The sequence below is a fragment of the Seriola dumerili genome, unplaced genomic scaffold (assembly GCF_002260705.1).
Source record: "Seriola dumerili isolate Sdu_G_001 unplaced genomic scaffold, Sdu_1.0 BDQW01008004.1, whole genome shotgun sequence".
In the NCBI taxonomy this organism is placed as follows: domain Eukaryota; kingdom Metazoa; phylum Chordata; class Actinopteri; order Carangiformes; family Carangidae; genus Seriola; species Seriola dumerili.
This window is the reverse complement of record NW_019182259.1, coordinates 16,579-25,114: the sequence shown is the minus strand read 5'-3', so window position 1 is coordinate 25,114 and position 8,536 is coordinate 16,579. Positions and strand designations below refer to the sequence as shown.

The following is an 8,536-nucleotide window of genomic DNA, read 5'->3' as shown; positions in this document are numbered from 1 at the left end:
CCCATATTTTATTGTGTATTAAACACATATTTCTATGTTGAAGTGAAACTTCTTAAACACCAGTAAAGTCTCATGTGATATGAAACGTGATGAAACTTGACACTCTGTCTGTCTGAACTCTGACCAGCTTTTATGACACAAAGAAGAAAATAAAAAGTGTAAAAACATAATGAATGAAAGATGTTTTGTTTTTATAATGTTAATAAATCAGAGTTTAAATGAAACTTTATTAACATTAACTTGTAGACCAACAGAAAGGTTAGTCTCTGACTGAAACATAGAAACTGACACAAACAACAAACACACAAATAACAGAAAGAAAAGTGTGTGAGGTTATAATGATGATGATGATGATGGTGATGAAGAAGCTGATCACGGAGGCTGTAGCACAGCTCTCCATGTGACTGTAGCTGTGTGTTTAGTGTTGGATGTGTATCTTGTATATTCAGTAACTGCTGTGAAGTGAAGTGTTGAACTCTGTTGTTCTCACCAGTCTGATGAAACATAATGATCCGTCTCTCTGACCTCGTGACCTTTGACCTTTCATGACACAGAGAACAAAGTGTCGTAGCTCTTGATGATGACGAGCAGCTGTGTAGTCGCTCTGTTACATGTGATGATCATATACAGTCTGACTTTCTTCCTGTCTAGTGTTTGATGCAGGCAGCTCACACTCCAGCCTCAGTCTGATGGAGAACAGGTGTCACACCCTGCTGCAGGTTGAACCTGAGCAGCCACACCTCCTCCACCTGACCTCACACATGATGCAGTGAATCTACACAATATCAACACAACAACAGGAAACACAGTTCATGTTGTCATCAGTGAGTGAACAGGCTCCTCCTGCTGATATACACCTGCCTACGTCCTCCTCAGGTGAGCTGCACACCAGTGAGAGAGGAAATAGTTCTCACTTGTAACCCTCACAAATGTCTCTAGGAAACACTCGTTAAAGGACCAAAAGGAAGTTACACGTTTTTTAAAATGTGTATTTGCATCGTTCCATGATTTAACCTCAACAATAAAAACACACCTCCTTCCTTTTAATCCCTTGTTCTTTATCTTTCTGTCCAGTGAACTCTCCTCTCACGCCTCCTTTGATCTGGAGTGACTTTGAAATATTATTTTATTATAATAAAGGAAATCATTAGAAACAGTGGATCCGTGTGATGACAGTAACCGGCCTTATTAAAGATATATGGCTGGTGTTTGTGCTGAGACTTGTTTTACTTCCACACAGTGCGTTATACAGGAAGTAGAAGTGAGCAGTAGATCCAATACAAAGCCTGTAACTTCATATATCCCTGTATTTGTACAGAGTTGCTATTGACTTGGATGTTTTTTCTTTGCTATGATCAATATGTTGTTTCCATGTTGGTTTCTGATCAGTCACAAGCCCCCCCCTCTCTGACTGTGACTGTATCTGAGCAGGTTAAACACCGTGAGTCTCTCCCTGTGACAAGACACAAACAAGATGGTGGAACATTTCCAGCTGTTCTCTGCAGCCCCTCCCCCACTGCTTCAGCCTGAATGAGGAAGTTCAGAGCTCAGATCAAAAGATAATAGCAGGACATGCAGAATACACAGCGACTGCAGAGGAGTGAGGTAAGAACCAACAGGCTCCTCATTAATGAGGACGGTAACAGTCACTTACAGTAATGTTTTGGACTCAGCATGTTCTGAATCAATCTTCAGACGCTGGTTAACCTTCATCCATAACACATTTTAAATTGCGTCACCTTTTCTAATCGTCTCCTTTGTCTTGGAGACGTTTATGTCCAAGAAGGACGCCTTACACCAGCCGGTGAACTCGGACACTGCAGGACTATTATTATATGAACCATCAGCAAACTTCAGGGCGCCGCTTTGACACGTGTTTGTGTACAAGAGGACTGGAATTGGGAAAGAAACGTGGGCTGTTGAAATGGATCCTTTTTATGAGGAACTGAAACCAGGAAGTTCTGACTTCAGATCTGAACAGTGGGGGGGGGGGGGGGGGGTTTACAGCCATATGCATCATTACTCAAATGAGAACATTTCACATGAACTAACAAATCAGGACTTATTTAGATATTTACAAATAAGGGACTATTATATTCAACAAATCCCACAATGCACTCTGTCATAAAGGTATTTGTAGGAGCAGCAGTGAAACTATCCCCAGGGTTGTGTATTTATGCTTGAGGAGTCAACACTATATGTTAAGGCTGAATGGGAAAGAGCTGAATGGAGAGATCCCAGAGAAGATGTGGTGTGATATGTGGAGAAAACACCAGAACGCCACACACTCGCAGAAACGGAGAGAATTTATCTGGAAAAATCCAGTTCGTTCCTTCGTTACACCTGAAATTCAAGGTAAACAAGTGAAAGTTCAGCGGCCATGCAGGAGACTATGTGACCTCATGGAAACAAACCACAGGTGTGTTCTGGAGCCTCTGTGGGATTCTACACGTTGTGTTGTGTGTCAGGTGCTGGGGTGTGTAATCCCTCCATCCTGTCTTGTTTTACACTCGGGACTTTTGGAGGGAAATGTGCAGATCACAGATCAATACGTGGTCCAGACTGTGCCGACACTAAGAACCGGCTGGAGACTGATGCACCAGAACACAGACAATGGACGAGCATCGTAGATGATATCACTCTGATGGAGAACCAGGCTGCGGGAAAAGTGGAAATATATAAACCAAAGAATGAATGAAATAAAAAGCATAAATAACAATGATAATTATGGAAATGAATGGAAATTGGATGTGGACATAACGTAGAGTCTTTTTTTGAGTCGGTTCTTCACTTCCTGTGGTAAACAAGCGTCCGGTCGTCAGACCAGCATGTTTTCTTTCAGAGAGCAGAACTTTATTTTGAAGAAAACGATGTTGTGTTGTGATTTTGCTTCTTCTGTGTCGGGGCTGGATGGAAATTAGGAGCTTGGTAATATGAAAGTACAGTTTCCTGATTTTCAGTGTAAATGATTTTGTTATAAACCAAAATAAAAGAGCGGAAAAGTTCAGCCTGCAGCAGCTGCTGAGGCTGAGGATATACAGACATACTTTAATCATTCTGTTAGAGGAAGATTATAATCTGAAGACAACAGTATATATATGTACACACATGTACACCAGACCGCAGTAGTACAAAGTAACAAGTGGCCACTTTAGCACAGTTGTGAAGTACTTGTACTTGACTTGAGTGTTGTCCTTCTGTGCTGCTGTGATTCTGCTGCTGTCCGACAGCTTCATCAGGGTCGTTGGGGTCAGCAGGGTTAACATGCAGACGTGACACAGCGGATCATGTGACAGCACACTGGTTTACAACCAGTACCAGAACAGGTGAGGCTGTGTCTTCTTCTTCTTCTTTGTGCCATGGCTCCACCAACTGGCCCAGGGATGTAACTACACTTACTACAGCTGCTTTAAATACTCTCTGTACAGTACATATACACAGTAAACAGCTGTGGGACAAACACTAGAAGAGCTCTGAGCGAGGCCTTAAATCTCCTCAGCTGCTTGATTTACCCAAGTATTCTGGGATTGTTGGGTTCCTCAGGTGCAGAGCTTCCTGATGAAACGGGCCTGGTGATACGATCTGCAAGAACCCAAGTGGAGAGAAGAACCCCTCACATGTGGTCAGAGTCTGACCTCCGATGTTCACCGTGCACTTTCACATCCAAGTTCCTTCAGATGAGCCTCAGTTGTAGCCGCTGTGTCTGACTGGACCGCACTACATGAACTCTGTGATCTGTCCTGTCGCTCTGTGAGCTGAGCTCTGCCTCTGCTTGATCTTTACATTTATTCATCGATGAATATTCATCAAATCTGAAACGGTTGATTTCATACACAGACACTCAGTCAGATGTTTTCTCTCATGTTCAGTCTCTGGGTTGTTTGTAGATTTGCCAGTAGAAGTCGGTCTGAACCAACAACCAGAGAGCTGAGCTCACTTCCTGCTGGAGGACGGCGTGCAGCTTCATGATGTCACGTCCTGACCACAGTCCGGTGGTTAAAGCAGGTAACACACACAGAGGGACAAACCCCCCCCCTCCATCTCACTTCCTGTCAACCACACCTCTGTCATCTACAGGAAGAAGCAGCTTGTTTCTGTCAACGTGTAAAATCAATATTTCATGAATCGTGATCAATCAGTCGCTTCATTAAATAAACTGTCTCAGAATAATTCAAGACAGAAACAAAAGAGCAGCTTCCCTCACGTCCATCAGTTAGTCTGACGGTCAGTGAACGCATCATCTTCATGCTCCTCTTCACACTGGATGTGTCTGCAGATGAAACCACAGCAGTGTGAACCACAGACAGAGGAAGGAGGAGGGTTTTACTCAGTGACTCTGAGCTGATCAGAGAGCAGCTCTAACATCCTCACAGAGTCAGGATGGAGGGAACATGTCTGCTGTGTCTGCTCTGTGAGTCCTCTCTTTGTCTTTATGTCTGCTGCTGATGACTTCACACCTTTGACACAGTGTTTGTCAGTTTGCTCTGGGTGAATGTGAAACCTTTAACTAACCTGTGGGTCACGTCTGTGCAGCTCTGACCTCCCTGCTGTGCTGCACCTCAGACTCAGGTCAGTCAACTCCTGCTGTCACTTTCTACGTGTGTGTGTGTGTGTGTGTGTGTGTGTGTGTGTGTGTGTGTGTGGACGGACTGAAGCAGCAGCTGGACGAGGCTCAGTTCAGCAGGTTCAGAGAACAGATGTAGTGATGTAGACCAGACTTCATAACAAACATGTTTACAACCTGTTTTATGACTGAAAGAGAAAAACAGACGGAACAAGAGGAAGAAGCAGAACAACAAGAGTGTGGTCAGAGATCGAGCTGTTAGACTCAGTAATACTCCTTCATTCCTACAGGCAGCAGCTTCCATATACATCATTGTGTTGGAAGAAGGTGTGATAGTGCAGCCTGTATCTGAACTCACATTTCTCAGTCAGGGTGTAAAACAACAGTTGGGGGGGGGCATTGATAAACCCTCCTTACCTGTAACTGTATATATTGCAATATATTTCCCATGTTCACGTCTGGTCTGCCGGCCTCACGCCATCAGTGTGGCACAGCTGATCCAGACGCTGGAGGTGAATGTAGCAGCAGCTAACTAGCTGCTTTAAAACACGTTCTTACCTTCTGAGTTCCTGAGTCAGATTGTGTCGAGCGTCTACAGACCAACGCTAAATGAACAGTGCTGCTAAACAGGAAGAGGTGTGCACTGTTAAACCTGTTGTTTCAACAGCGTGAAGGGAGCAAAGCACAAGTTAGGACTGCATCGTGCATTTCCTTAGCTTTTAATACAAGAGACAACTAACTGCCCCCCAGGGACAAATACAGCTGAAAGTGAACTGGACTCATTGGAAGCGGGTCTTGCCATTGTGAACCAGACTGATCAGCTGTTGACAGAGTTCAGGAGCTCCAATAGGCCGCCAGAGGGGGCAGCTGACCTCGGACATGAGTTCAGTTTTAAGTGTTTGGAGCAGCTGTTTGGTTTCACAGGTGAGTGGATTATTTACTTTAACTGAATATGTGCATCGTATATGTCCTCTCCTCTTCCTCACAGCTGGTCTGACGGTGAGTCCCAGCAGCTCTCAGCTGTTTAAAGGAGCCTCTGTCTCTCTGAGCTGTGAGGAGGACGACAGCTCTGCTGGATGGAGGCTGAGGAGGAACACCACCAGAGAAACCAGGACTCAGTGTGGAGCTGACTGGGAGTTTACTGGTGTGAGTCCAGAGAGGGAGCAACCAGTAACAGCATCAGCATCACTGTCACTGGTAAGATCAGACTGTGGAGTCAGTGTTGATGAAGCTGTGTGTAAATGGATGAAATGCTGTAGTTTGTCTGTGTGTTGAGGTGGAGCAGTGATCCTGCAGAGTCCTGTCCTCCCTGTGATGGAGGGACATGATGTCACTCTGCACTGTAAAACAAAGACCCCTCCCTCCAACCTCCCAGCTGCTTTCTATAAAGATGGCTCCCTCATCACAGAGACTACAGGTCACATGACCATCCACCATGTTGACAAGTCTGATGAAGGCCTCTACAGCTGTGACATCACAGGTCATGGAGAGTCTCCGCCCAGCTGGATCACTGTCACAGGTCAGGAGGTCAAAGGTCAGGAGCTTCACTTTGACTTCACCACTTATTGATCCACATGTTACCTGACCAGGTGATTCTCTCTACAGAGAGACCTCCAACCACAGCCCCGCCCCCTGTTCCAGCCCCGCCCACTACACCAGCCCCTCCCCCTTGGTCAGCTCCGCCTCCTCTTGTGTTCTTCCTGATCCGCTACCTGGTGGTGTTCAGTCCGTACTTCATCTCCACTGGCATCATGGTGTCTTTATATAGACAGAGACCTACAGGTAACACTATCAATCAATCAATCAATCAATCAATCAATCATCTCTAACTCTAACTCTTCATGTTTTCTCTCCAACCTGCTCTGACTGTAGGAAATCACCTGCCCGTCTCCGTGGTGATGACCCCGCCCAGCCAGGCTGAGCAGGGATTGGATGAGGACTACGATGATGTCATCTCTGATGTCACCACAGAGCATCACTTCTGAGCTGAACTCTGTAAAACCTTGTTGTGTGAAACCAGCTGAGTTCATCTCTCTGTTCTCTTCATGTCTTCTTCTCTTCTAATGTTTCTTTCTCCTTGTTTCTCCACCACTGATCAAATAAATGCTTTTATTTGAATCATTCTGTTGCTGAACTGGAATCAGTTAATTAAAGTAGAGCATATCTTTAGTGAGCTGACTGTATTTGCAGGACTCATCACGGCCACATCATGACAGGACACAACCTGTCAGTAGCATCACGTGACTCTCCTGTTCACACACTGCATCATCCCCAGATGCCACATACAGTGGCGCCCTCTACAGGCCTCGAGCTTTAATAACATGCAATAGCCACTATAACATCCCTCCCTTAAGTTCAGACAACATCACAGTTTACAGGTAATCTAACACAACATAACTATGACAACTGACTGTGTGACCAAACATAGACACGAGCATCCTCTTTGATATTTCTTATCTTTTTATAAACCACAAATATATAGAAATCTGAAAACCGGTTTCCGGTTTAGCGGCGGCAAAGATGGCCGCCTAAGAAAGAATCTCTCCCGACTACTAGGATTTAAGTTTCCATTAACTCGACGAGCTCGATTTAAAACGGAAAAGCATGGTTAAAGGCCAGACTCCAGGGCGGGACAGGCACAGGACACCGAGACACACGGAAACAGCTAGCTGCAGCTCGCTGGCTAATGATAGCGGAGAGGAAGACCAAGCTAACATGGAGGCTCACCTGAAAACCATTCTCGCTCAGATAAAAGATTTCCGACAAGACAATAAGCAACAACTCCAGGAAATTAAAGAAGAGATCGGCAAAACCAAAAAGAGACTCGATGACGTAGAAGACCGTGTTTCAAACACAGAGGAGAGACCGCAATGACTAGAAGAAGTGACGTAGGAGCTGATGAAACTCCAAGCACACCTGGAAGAAAGACAGGTGCACCAGGAGGGAAGATCCAGACGAAACAACATCAGAGTCTGTTCCATCCCGGAGGGGTCAGAGAACGAGTCCTCATCAATGATAGAGTTTATCGGAAAACTGCTGAGACATGGCTTGTCTCTGACGGAAGACGTGGATCTTCATATTGAACGGGCACACCGGACACCTGGACCCGCACCGAGAGAAGGAGCAGCTCCGAGATCCATGATTATTAAGTTCCTGAGCTACAAGACAAAAGAGAGAAATCTGCGAACAGCGTGGCAGAAAAAGGGCTTCATGTGGAAAAATAAACACATTCATCTGGACGATGATTAGGCCCCGAGTGTGTTGAAGAAAAGACAACAGCACATGGAAGCTCAGAGGGTTCTGGAGGGAGAAGGGATCCGCTTTCAGACACCCTTCCCGGCCAGACTTAGAGTTCTTTACGCGGAAGGGACGCGCACCTACAACACGGCCGAGGAAGCACCGAAGGAAATGGCAGAGAAGGGGCCGGTCACGGTGCTGAAGCCGCCTGAGACGCTGCTCCAGCGGATCCGGAGACCGTCATGGTCGGTGAGCGGCAGACGGGAACGTACACAGACGCAAACACGCCGGGGACCGACGGTCAAACACAAGCTCCAGAGATTCACCCGGGATCCGGAGCAGAGAGGTCAAGATACGGCCGAGGAGAAAACCATCACGCAGGTATCGTTTAAAAAGAAATCGATTAGATTTGGACGTCACTGATTTATGCTCGGACATTGCCCAGCTGTCAGAGCAGAGATCACTCCTCACTGTGTTGTCTAATGAACGAGTGCAAGACTTTTAATGATGATGCTTCTTTCTGGGGCATATTCCCTGTGCAGGGCTTCCTTTTTTGACTTTATTCAGTTTCCAAAGAGCCTTATTTAGGATGATTAATATGTCCACACTTGTGGATGAGATTCTGGCTGAATCCATTACAAATGAGGGCCCTCTGGCAGAGGAGAGGCTTTCCCTCTCCAGGGCTGAAACACCTCACTCAGGGTTTTTCTTTTAACCCCACCCTTGGAAACCCTC

General features: G+C 45.8%; 1 pseudogene; it reads left to right on the top strand.

The window, feature by feature from the left end:
* The first annotated feature begins 671 nt into the window (after nucleotides 1–671).
* Nucleotides 672–6,601, top strand: LOC111240006 (annotated as a pseudogene).
* The last annotated feature ends 1,935 nt before the right edge of the window (nucleotides 6,602–8,536 follow it).